At 45.2% G+C, this 12,125-nt stretch overlaps 2 non-coding genes across 2 annotated transcripts; both read right to left on the bottom strand.

The window, feature by feature from the left end:
• Positions 1–4,424: 4,424 nt before the first annotated feature.
• On the bottom strand, positions 4,425–4,496 carry trnac-gca (transfer RNA cysteine (anticodon GCA)). Its single transcript has one exon. It is a non-coding gene; the product is annotated as a tRNA-Cys (tRNA).
• Positions 4,497–7,086: 2,590 nt separating this feature from the next.
• Positions 7,087–7,158, bottom strand: trnac-gca (transfer RNA cysteine (anticodon GCA)). Its single transcript has one exon. It is a non-coding gene; the product is annotated as a tRNA-Cys (tRNA).
• Between the last annotated feature and the right edge of the window lie 4,967 nt (positions 7,159–12,125).

Raw genomic sequence — 12,125 nt, 5'->3', positions numbered from 1 at the left:
AATTTTATTTGAATTTTTTAAAAATCCCATTCATTTCCTATGGGAAATTGCTTTTTGCTCAATAGCTTCCGAGTTATAGGACCCAGAGGCCCCAGACCAATGTTGACCTGTCCTACTATGTGGTACTAACAACACACACCTCACTAAAAATTAATATTTTGCTCCTCCTATTTTAGTTGAATTTTTTAAAAATCCCATTCATTTCCTATGGAAAACGGCTTTTTGCTCAATAGCTTCCGAGTTATGGGACCCAGAGGCCCCAGACCAATTTAGACCTGTTCTACTATGTGGTACTAACAACACACACCTCCTTAAAAATTAAGATTTTGCACCTCCTATTTTCTTTAAATATTTTAAAAATCCCATTCATTTCCTATGGGAAATTGCTTTTTGCTCAATAGCTTCCGAGCTATGGGACCATGAGGCCCCAGACCAATGTGGACCTGTCCTACAATGTGGTAAAAATTTTTTTTAAAAAAAAGCCGGCTGTAAAAAAAAAGAAAGTGTTCCAATACCCGTACTGTCGGTACTTACTAGCCAAAATTTGAGTACGTTCCAATTCAGATCCGGCGAAAAGAAGCATACTTCAAGGACCCGGATGCCGTACTCAAAACGGGCTAAACGTGAAGTGTGGATCGAAGGACACTCCCCGTACTCAACGGCAGCCATCTTAGCTACCTAGCGGAAGAGGCGGAGCCAGGATGAGCCAAAGTCGGCGCATTTTCCAACCTTTAAAAATAAAACCTTTTAAATAACCTTTTAAAAATAAAAGGTTATTTATTTTTAGTGAGGTGTGTGTTGTTAGTACCACATTGTAGGACAGGTCCACATTGGTCTGGGGCCTCTGGGTCCCATAACTCGGAAGCTATTGAGCAGAAAGCAATTTCCCATAGGAAATGAATGGGATTGTTAAAATATTTAAATAAAATAGGAGGTGCCAAATCTTAATTTTTAAGGAGGTGTGTGTTGTTAGTACCACATAGTAGAACAGGTCTAAATTGGTCTGGGGCCTCTGGGTCCCATAACTCGGAAGCTATTGAGCAGAAAGCAATTTCCCATAGGAAATGAATGGGATTGTTAAAATATTTAAATAAAATAGGAGGTGCAAAATATTAATTTTTAGTGAGGTGTGTGTTGTTAGTACCACATAGTAGAACAGGTCAACATTGGTCTGGGACCTCTGGGTCCTATAACTCGGAAGCTATTGAGCAAAAAGCAATTTCCCATAGGAAATGAATGGGATTCTTAAAATATTTAAATAAAATAGGAGGTGCAAAATTTTTATTTTTAGTGAGGTGTGTGTTGTTAGTACCACATAGTAGGACAGGTCAACATTGGTCTGGGGCCTCTGGGTCCTATAACTCGGAAGCTATTGAGCAAAAAGCAATTTCCCATAGGAAATTAATGGGATTCTTAAAATATTTAAATAAAATTGGAGGTGCAAAATATTTGTTTTTAGTGAGCTGTGTGTTGTTAGTACCACATAGTAGGACAGGTCAACATTGGTCTGGGGCCTCTGGGTCCCATAACTCGGAAGCTATTGAGCAAAAAGCCGTTTTCCATAGGAAATGAATGGGATTCTTAAAATATTTAAATAAAATAGGAGGTGCAAAATATTAATTTTTAGTGAGGTGTGTGTTGTTAGTACCACATTGTAGGACAGGTCAACATTGGTCTGGGGCCTCTGGGTCCTATAACTCGGAAGCTATTGAGCAAAAAGCAATTTCCCATAGGAAATGAATGGGATTCTTAAAATATTTAAATAAAATTGGAGGTGCAAAATATTTGTTTTTAGTGAGCTGTGTGTTGTTAGTACCACATAGTAGGACAGGTCAACATTGGTCTGGGGCCTCTGGGTCCTATAACTCGGAAGCTATTGAGCAAAAAGCCGTTTTCCATAGGAAATGAATGGGATTCTTAAAATATTTAAATAAAATTGGAGGTGCAAAATATTTGTTTTTAGTGAGCTGTGTGTTGTTAGTACCACATAGTAGGACAGGTCAACATTGGTCTGGGGCCTCTGGGTCCCATAACTCGGAAGCTATTGAGCAAAAAGCCGTTTTCCATAGGAAATGAATGGGATTCTTAAAATATTTAAATAAAATAGGAGGTGCAAAATATTAATTTTTAGTGAGGTGTGTGTTGTTAGTACCACATTGTAGGACAGGTCCACATTGGTCTGGGGCCTCTGGGTCCTATAACTCGGAAGCTATTGAGTAAAAAGCAATTTCCCATAGGAAATGAATGGGATTCTTAAAATATTTAAATAAAATAGGAGGTGCAAAATATTAATTTTTAGTGAGGTGTGTGTTGTTAGTACCACATTGTAGGACAGGTCCACATTGGTCTGGGGCCTCATGGTCCCATAACTCGGAAGCTATTGAGTAAAAAGCAATTTCCCATAGGAAATGAATGGGATTTTAAAAATATTTAAAGAAAATAGGAGGTGCCAAATCTTAATTTTTAAGGAGGTGTGTGTTGTTAGTACCACATAGTAGGACAGGTCAACATTGGTGTGGGGCCTCTGGGTCCTATAACTCGGAAGCTATTGAGCAAAAAGCCGTTTTCCATAGGAAATGAATGGGATTTTTTAAAAATTCAAATAAAATTGGAGGTGCAAAATATTAATTTTTAGTGAGCTGTGTGTTGTTAGTACCACATTGTAGGACAGGTCAACATTGGTCTGGGGCCTCTTGGTCCTATAACTTGGAAGCTATTGAGCAAAAAGCCGTTTTCCATATGGAAATGAATGGGATTTTTAAAAAATTCAAATAAAATAGGAGGAGCAAAATATTAATTTTTAGTGAGCTGTGTGTTGTTAGTACCACATAGTAGGACAGGTCAACATTGGTCTGGGGCCTCTTGGTCCTATAACTCGGAAGCTATTGAGCAAAAAGCAATTTCCCATAGGAAATGAATGGCCGAATATCCGTCGAATATCCAACTTCAAACCAACTTCACCACGGTCAGCGAAGCTCCGTATCGAGTAGGATTCACATAGGCGAAATGACGTAGCGCGTGACGTTCGAGGCTTCATCTCGGGCTGTTCCGCGATATGGGTTCACAATTGGCCCATTTTTACAAAAAGAAGACCCTACCCAGTTCCAAGATCACTTTTATGGCTATGTAATTAATCACACTCATTCTCAGTCATCATGCAGTTCTATTATTACAATTATTAGTAGGCTACTGAGACAATCTATTTTGCCCGGGATGACTTAAAATCTAGGTCAAATGATTTGTTCTCTACCATGAGCTCGGGAGATATTTATGAACGGCAAACTCACACGTATCACTGAAATGACTTTAATTCTTAAACGTTGTGATGTTGTAACATCACATCATCACAGGAAACTCTTTCTTTCATCATAATTTCATTCACCACTAGGTGTCCTTAGCGTACTAATTTGAAGCTTCGAGGTCGAACCACTTTGATGGTTCATCTGGCTGCGAGGCTTTGACGTTTCATGAGGCATCATCTCGGCACCACTACCACGATGCACTGATGCAATGCCGACTCGAGGGATAACGTCAGGTGCCTGCCACATCGGACACATGCAGACCCCTATAGAAGGTAGGCCACCCGTAGTTCTGTTTTGTTTAAACTCGGAGGAGTTGCGGGAGGGAGGGGCAGGCAAGGCGCATGCGCAGGTATGATGAAAGCACAGGGCAAGCGCCTACATACAAATACATAATAAAAATAAAAATATTTATAAATATTTAGAAGTAGCCTAGTCTACATAGTCCTTCTGGCACACTTTTAAACAGAGGCAAAAGTAAAGGGAGTACATTGGGTTATGGAAATAGTGACCAATATTTTAGGGCTACAACCGTGCGTGTGTGTGTGTGTGTGTGTGTGTGTGTGTGTGTGTGTGTGTGTGTGTGTGTGTGTGTGTGTGTGTGTGTGTGTGTGTGTGTGTGTGTGTGTGTGTGTGTGTGTGTGTGTGTGTGTGTGTGTGTGTGTGGTCTGTCTCACTTGTATTCATTTTACTCTGAAATAACTTGAATGGAACTTTAGATGTTTTGGGATAAGCACAGCAGTCGGGTAGCTATTAAAAGCTATAATAAACTGCGTATTTGGTTAATTTAGGTAAAGCATTATAAAATGTGCATGCACAATAAAGCATACAATCAATTTGGCGCATTTTCATTTTTCCTCTGGGCTAAGCTCCGGATGTTTATGAAACCTAGAAACATACCTCCCGGACACGACGGCGACAGTATAACCGGACAGTTCATTCAGGCACAATTTTGAATAAAGCGACGCTGTAACTCAGAGAGATAGCTCTTATTTTCAGAGGTCTCTAGAGAGATGAAGGTAGTCAGGATCCTCCACGTCGCACATTGGAATGTTCTGATTAATACCGACTCGAGATTGCCCACAGGTGTGCACAATCAGCAGACTCCCAGTGTTCAGCTAAATGAGGGGGCACCCGGATTTGAACCAGGGACCTCTTGATCTGCAGTCAAATGCTCTACCACTGAGCTATACCCCCTTTCTGTAGATGGCTAAGTGAGGAATATATATTGATCTGAAATGTTGCTTTAGGGTTTTCATATAATACTTCGTGCTTATGTTTTTTACATTTTTCCTTATTGTTAGGCTACCTATTTTATACTTTGGTCTTTGGACAATCGTTTTGTGTGTTTGTGTTTCTCATGTGAACGTCATTGGGTCTAGTAGGGGATCTATCTGTATATCCTAGATTACCTTTTATATTTTTACATTTATAATTTGAATTGAATTAGTCCTATTTCATCATATATGGCATTTATCTTAATTGGAGGAATAAAAAAGTAATGGCACTTGATTTAATTTCGTCTTAACTGGTCGAGACAGCCTACTTCCACTATTATTTTTCCACTATTATTTTTGACTGTCGTTGAAACATATTTGACAATTGTGTTCTTACATTTGACGTCATGTGGCTATCCGCTCCTATGTAAATAAAGCCACGTGTCTCAACCTCACTTTGTCCACCAGGGGTCAGCCAACACCCACCACAACCTCGTGTCATCTCGACAAGTGTCTGTGTGGTCTGCGTGCTCCTGTAAAAACAGCAAATTAGCTATGCTCTCCGACTCAATGGTCCCGTCTTTCAGCACTGGTGAAAGGAGACCTGGAAATGAGGCGTCCAAGTGCTGTTATTGGCTTATTACGGCTGTCTGTCTATAAAGTGTTGTTCACTCTGCAGGGCTCCGACACATATCTCCAAGGAGACCGGCGCTTTGATGTTCGCCGAGAGGCGTTCCAGGTATTGTCTTGCGCTGCTAAAGGGACATGTCCCATTAGAATATAGTCCATCTGGAATATAATGGTGTGTAAACAGTCCGAAAACACAGCGTCTTGGTCTTAGCGCCTATACGACAGACCGGGTTTTGCACTTTTTCACACTTTTAAACGGAGGCAAAAGTAAAGGGAGTACATTGGGTTATGGAAATAGTGACCAATATTTTAGGGCTACAACCGTGCGTGTATGTTTATGTGAATATGTGTGTGCGTGTGCGTGTGCGTGTGCGTGTGTGTGTGTGTGTGTGAACGATCCAGAGATAATTGGATGGGAAAGTTGAGTGCAGTTTGACCAGACAACACGCAGGTAGACCTGGGCAGAGAACCGGTGTAAGTACCACATTGGCTCGGCTACCAGATCGGCTCGGGGTCCGTCGTCTGCTGATTAGTTACACAATATCATTGGCTGTACGCTTGAATGGGCGTAGGCTACATTGTGATTGGCTGCTAAGGGACAGTTGTGATTGGCTGTTTTGTGCTGTAGCTCTGGCTGTCGTCATAGCAACCACAGCGAGCACATGTGTGAGCGCGAGTAGGTCTGTCTAGTTTCGGTTTGTGTTGCCAGATTGGGCATATGTCCCGTTTTTCCAGCCTAACGATTCAAAGTAGCCAAATCAGGCTGAAAATGTGCCCAATCTGGCAACACGGACGGCTTATCTTAACAGCCAAGATGATTCCGAGGGACGTTTTGTTTTTAGAAGAAAACTATCCATACAGATAGGTTGGGAATGGTCTATGTTCAAAATGAAAGATCATTACAGGCTCTTTAATTTAAGCCATAAAATACCTTATTGCTGTAGATAGCGTATTGTGTGACGTAATCAGCAGACGACGGACCCCGAGCCGATCTGGTAGCCGAGCCAATATGGCACTTACACCGGCTCTAGTGGTTCATAATCCAGATGAAACTGTTGCCATGTTTCTCACAGGCGCACAAAGAGCCCATGAATGAGCGACAGAAGAATAGCGACAACACAATGAGCAGTAGGCCTACATTAAAAGAGACACACAAGGGCATGAAAAACTTCGGAGATTAACGCAACAAAGGACCTTATTAACGTCATTAAGTCCATTTAACAGTCCATTCATTTGCGATGCCTGTTTAGGTTCCCGGCCGGGTATCTAAAAATAGTTTTGCCCAGTGGTGACTTCGGGTAGTGTAAATCCTGAGACCCGGTGTCCGGTGCACACACTCTGGGGCGTTGGTATCGGCTATAGGCCCTGTTAAGGTTAACAGGCCCGCCGTCACCACAGGAGACTGGTCATACATCTATATTCTGTCTCTATTCTGTCTCTATTCTGTCTTTATTCTGTCTAACGTGAAATGGACAATGGAGTGTGGAGTTTTAAATGGGACCTGTTAACAGAGAGAGATAAGGAGTTGGGGAGAGGGGGGGGGGGGAGACAGAGTGAGAGAGAAAGAGAGAGAGAGAGAAACATTGAGAGCGAGCGAGAGAGAGAGTGAGAGAGGATTAGTAAACACGAACTCTTCAAACTGATATTTCTGCTTTGAATTACATCATAATCCAAATTATTATATATTATTACATATTATTTTCCTCTACTATTGAGTCATTCACAAAATGACCTCCATCGTGATAGGCTACATGTCCTGTAGTTATCACAGCCCTTTGCCATGTTCCACATCACAACCATACCCACTCCCAAGTGGATTATGTAATGATTGCATCATCATCTCTTTTCAACCAATCGCAGAGTGGTGTGCCATACTTTTAATAGTGTTCATCGATGAGATTGGATGAAATGGATCCAGATTATGAGAGGTCAACTAAATGAGGGGGCACTCGGATTTGAACCGGGGACCTCTTGATCTGCAGTCAAATGCTCTACCACTGAGCTATACCCCCAACCCTATTGCATGTTTACCTCCAGAGACCACAATAAATCAAAGGGTCTGTGTTTACAACTTGTGTGCGTGTGTGTGTGTGTGTGTGTGTGTGTGTGTGTGTGTGTGTGTGTGTGTGTGTGTGTGTGTGTGTGTGTGTGTGTGTGTGTGTATTTACACGTGGAAACACCTCTCTTTCTCTCTCTCTCTCTTTCGGCTCTTAGGTATGTAATATTCACATTACGTCTAACCTGCTAAAACCCCTTTACTCCATTCACACTCAAGTTCCCATTTCCATCAGAGAGGCGGGTACAGAGACAGGTCATTAAGGAGCAGGTAGGGGTTAGACAGTACAGAGACAGGTCATTAAGGAGCAGGTAGGGGTTAGACAGTACAGAGACAGGTCATTAAGGAGCAGGTAGGGGTTAGACAGTACAGAGACAGGTCATTAAGGAGCAGGTAGGGGTTAGACAGTACAGAGACAGGTCATTAAGGAGCAGGTAGGGGTTGGACAGTACAGAGACGGGTCATTAAGGAGCAGGTAGGGGTTAGACAGTACAGAGACCGGTCATTAAGGAGCAGGTAGGGGTTAGACAGTACAGAGACAGGTCATTAAGGAGCAGGTAGGGGTTAGACAGTACAGAGACAGGTCATTAAGGAGCAGGTAGGGGTTAGACAGTACAGAGACAGGTCATTAAGGAGCAGGTAGGGGTTAGACAGTACAGAGACAGGTCATTAAGGAGCAGGTAGGGGTTAGACAGTACAGAGACATGTCCTTAAGGAGCAGGTAGGGGTTAGACAGTACAGAGACGGGTCATTAAGGAGCAGGTAGGGGTTAGACAGTACAGAGACGGGTCATTAAGGAGCAGGTAGGGGTTAGACAGTACAGAGACGGGTCATTAAGGAGCAGGTAGGGGTTAGACAGTACAGAGACGGGTCATTAAGGAGCAGCTAGGGGTTAGACAGTACAGAGACAGGTCGTTAAGGAGCAGGTAGGGGTTGGACAGTGAATCCATGTCCTTTAGGGGCAGGTAAGGGTCATCCTGCTCTTAGAGGACGGGGGTCTGAACCCTGCCAGGGAGTCCTGGGAGTGTGTGGGTGGGGGGGGCAGCAGGCCTGTCTGACCCGTCCTGGAAGGGGGTCCCAGGGTTGGTTGGCTGAGCAGGGGCGGGAGAGAGAGAGAGAGAGAGAGAGAGAGAGAGAGAGAGAGAGAGAGAGAGAGAGAGAGAGAGAGAGAGCGAGGCCAGACAGACACAATACACACCGGAGCGGTCCCCGCCGCGCACAACGATGACGACCGTCAGTTAGCCAGCCCGACGGTCGGGAAGAGCGGGCTAATCCCTCATTAACGTGGTAATGACCCGCCCCGGCGGCCGCGGGCCAGTAGCGTAGCCACAGTAGCTATTCAAGAGCGGCGGCGTCAATGCTAACGGGGGGAAGCTAGCTGGGGCCGTTCAGGGGGCTCCTTTTAGAGCTATCACACATGCTAATGGTTAAACACACACAGCATCTGCATAGCGAGCACCTCTGCTACTATGCTCGCCCCCCCGCGGTGGCCGGGGGCCTTCGGCTAATGAGGGGGTTTCATGTGTATGAGGTCACGCGTGGCCGCTAGCTCAGCCCGCGGACCGGTAGCTTAAAGAAATCTCCCCTCTAAGCGGTAGATAAGAGGTAAGGGGTATTGGGGTTGGAGCGAGCGTTGCACAGGCTGGTCACTCTTTCTCGTCCCCCAAGTTTTCTCCCTGGGTTTTATTAAGTAAAACATCTGGAATAATGTCCCCCTTTGTATGCTAAATGACGTGCTAAATGCTAAATGAAGGTGAATGGTCCGGACCATTTGCATGCAAGGCTAATGATAGTGCGTTCTTTATGGTTATGAGAAGGTCTTCACACATGTCCGTTTCAAGACCTATCGGACTTGTTTCTTTTGGTTTAGATTGGTCTGCATACAGAGAGTCTGAATTATCAATAACCCAGAAGAGCCTGGATAGAATCAGTCCTGACACATCCCTTGAAGAGTTACATGTACATTTACATTCAGGGCATTTGGCAGACGCTTTTATCCAAAGCGACTCACAATGAGTACATTTGTCAGAAGAAAGAGAAACCATATATCGCTGTTGGTTCAGTAATGATGTTCATAGAACTAAGTGCCCAGCACCAACAATCCCTAGGTTAACCCATTCCCCTGATATAACAAAAATAGCAAGGGTAAGATGCTACAACAACAAAGTAATATAACTAAGTACGACAAACAATAAAGGCGTACATTAAGTGCCAGGACATAAAGAGCTGATCAAGAGCTCACAACAGAAGAGCTACGGCCCCAAACGTTTCTCTGACCCCTTCATAGCGGGCCACTCTCATGTCTACATCACTAGCTCCCCTTAACGGTATGAACACATGAATACAGAGCATCTCATCTGGGCCTTCCTCCATCTCTACTAGGAGTGAGGAGCAGGACAACTCCAGGTCTTGCCTGGACAAGTTCAGCATGTCGTTAGACGTCCATTCTCACCTTCTCACCGCCCGATTCAATATTATATTGAATCAACAGCGTCTCAAAGAGGACGGGTCATTAAGGAGCAGGTAGGGGTTAGACAGTACACAGACACGTCGTGTCTGTGTACTGTCTAACCCCTACCTGCTCCTTAATGGCCTGTCTCTGTACTGTCTAACCCCTACCTGCTCCTTAATGACCTGTCTCTGTACTGTCTAACCCCTACCTGCTCCTTAATGACCTGTCTCTGTACTGTCTAACCCCTACCTGCTCCTTAATGACCTGTCTCTGTACTGTCTAACCCCTACCTGCTCCTTAATGACCTGTCTCTGTACTGTCTAACCCCTACCTGCTCCTTAATGACCTGTCTCTGTACTGTCTAACCCCTACCTGCTCCTTAATGACCTGTCTCTGTACTGTCTAACCCCTACCTGCTCCTTAATGACCTGTATCTGTACTGTCTAACCCCTACCTGCTCCTTAATGACCTGTATCTGTACTGTCTAACCCCTACCTGCTCCTTAATGACCTGTCTCTGTACTGTCTAACCCCTACCTGCTCCTTAATGACCTGTCTCTGTACTGTCTAACCCCTACCTGCTCCTTAATGACCTGTCTCTGTGACGTCCAACCCCTACCTGCTCCTTAATGACCTGTCTCTTCACTGTCTAACCCCTACCTGCTCCAGGTCTGAATTCCCCAGAATTGTGTCTGCTGAGGCTGTAGACCGGGGGTCGGTCAGCTGGGTGACACCAGTATGGGCCCTACCTGCTCTTCCTCTGAGGAAGACAGTTCACAGTCAAGGTGAGGGCCTGGTTCCCAAGCTTCGTTACCACATAATGCCCCCCCCCCCCCCCCGGAACCTGCATCAAGGTGAGAACGGAGCCCCTCCCTCACCCAGGCCCGTTTTCTCAAGGGCCCCATTAACTCATTAACTGAGGGGTGCGTGAGGGCCCCAAGCAGGCGTGGGGGCCCCGGAGGACAGAGCCTGTAAAATGTGTCGACGGGGTGACAGAAGTGGCCCCTGTGTCAGCTCAATGATCATAACTATGATAGGGTTTCTGTTTCTGTCTTTGTCCCGCGGGATCACGTGTGAAGAGTCGCCCCTCGCCCATGAACAACACCTCTCTCTCTCTCTCTCTCTCTCTCTCTCTCTCTCTCTCTCTCTCTCTCTCTCTCGATACGAGGTTACCCCAAGAGGCCGTCGTGGCGCCCCGATCTAAGCTGAACCCTGATTGGGTGAGCGAGCGGTGGTTCCCCCTCAACCCTGGACAGGCTTAGAGGGACCCTCGGATAAAACGCAGTGTTGTCGAAACACAGGGACTGTTAATAAAGTTTTAATGGAGAGCTAGTTCCATGGGGAACACATGGCGTTGGGGACGAGCGTTGCCGCGTGGGCCTCTGGGATAATGTTTATATTTATATTTCTTAATAAATATGTTGTCGTCCAAATTGGTTCATTGGTTCATATAGTTACAAAGTTAATTTGATGAATAACAACTTTGAGAAACTTTGAGAAAATATTATAATGCTCAAACCGTGCCATGCCCATGCCATGTCATCATATCTAATTATTCAAAACATTGTTTTAAGCCGTTTGAAATAACGAACCGAACTTTTAAATCCGACCTCATTGACTTTGACTTCGTAGTAAACTCTCTTCGCGGTCTGAGCAGGCAGTGTGGAAGGGGCCGTTTCAGGTCCATTGACCCAGGGACCATTAGAGAGAATGGCCCATACATACTTACCCAATGGCTCCTTCACCCAGCTCCTCTTTAAGGCCATGACTATGAAAGGAGCAGCCGGGAACAATGGCGAGTGTATTCCTATACCCGTCTGGGCCCAATACACACCCTGCTCCGGCTAACACCGCGGCCCCGCGCGAGGATCCAGAGAATCACGCGTAAAGACGTGTTGATGTACGTTGGTTTGTCTCCATGCACGTCATGGGATCCAGATGTGCCGGGGACGTGCGTGTTTCGGCGCGCGGGTGCACGCGGTGTTTGAATGGCAATGACAATTTACTTCTTCTTTTTTTTTTACAATGGCCCCCACTTGTCTTTTTTCTCTCTCGAGGTTGTGAAATACACGACCACAAATGCAGGGGGCTAGGCTGGGTGGTCTGTGCGGAGAGAGAGAGAGAGAGAGAGAGAGAGAGAGAGAGAGAGAGAGAGAGAGAGAGAGAGAGAGAGAGAGAGAGAGAGAGAGAGAGAGAGAGAGAGAGAGAGAGAGAGAGAGAGAGAGAGAGAGAGAGAGAGAGAGAGAGAGAGAGAGAGAGAGAGAGAGAGAGAGGCTGTGTTTGCCCTCTTCATTAGACGTGCTGGTGTCAGCCTAGGTCAAAGGGGCTCGCGCTAAGGCCCGATGTTAAACAGTGTGTTTAACAGTGACTTCAGTCGCCGCGTCTCCGAACGACGCGGGAGACGTTTGCAGAGCGGGACCCTAATCCCGGTTGAAAGGCGCTCACGCATTGTCTTCACGCGGTGTAAGAAAA

Source organism: Gadus chalcogrammus, chromosome 5 (assembly GCF_026213295.1).
Source record: "Gadus chalcogrammus isolate NIFS_2021 chromosome 5, NIFS_Gcha_1.0, whole genome shotgun sequence".
Lineage (NCBI taxonomy): Eukaryota > Metazoa > Chordata > Actinopteri > Gadiformes > Gadidae > Gadus > Gadus chalcogrammus.
This window is presented reverse-complemented; position numbering and strand designations above follow the sequence as displayed.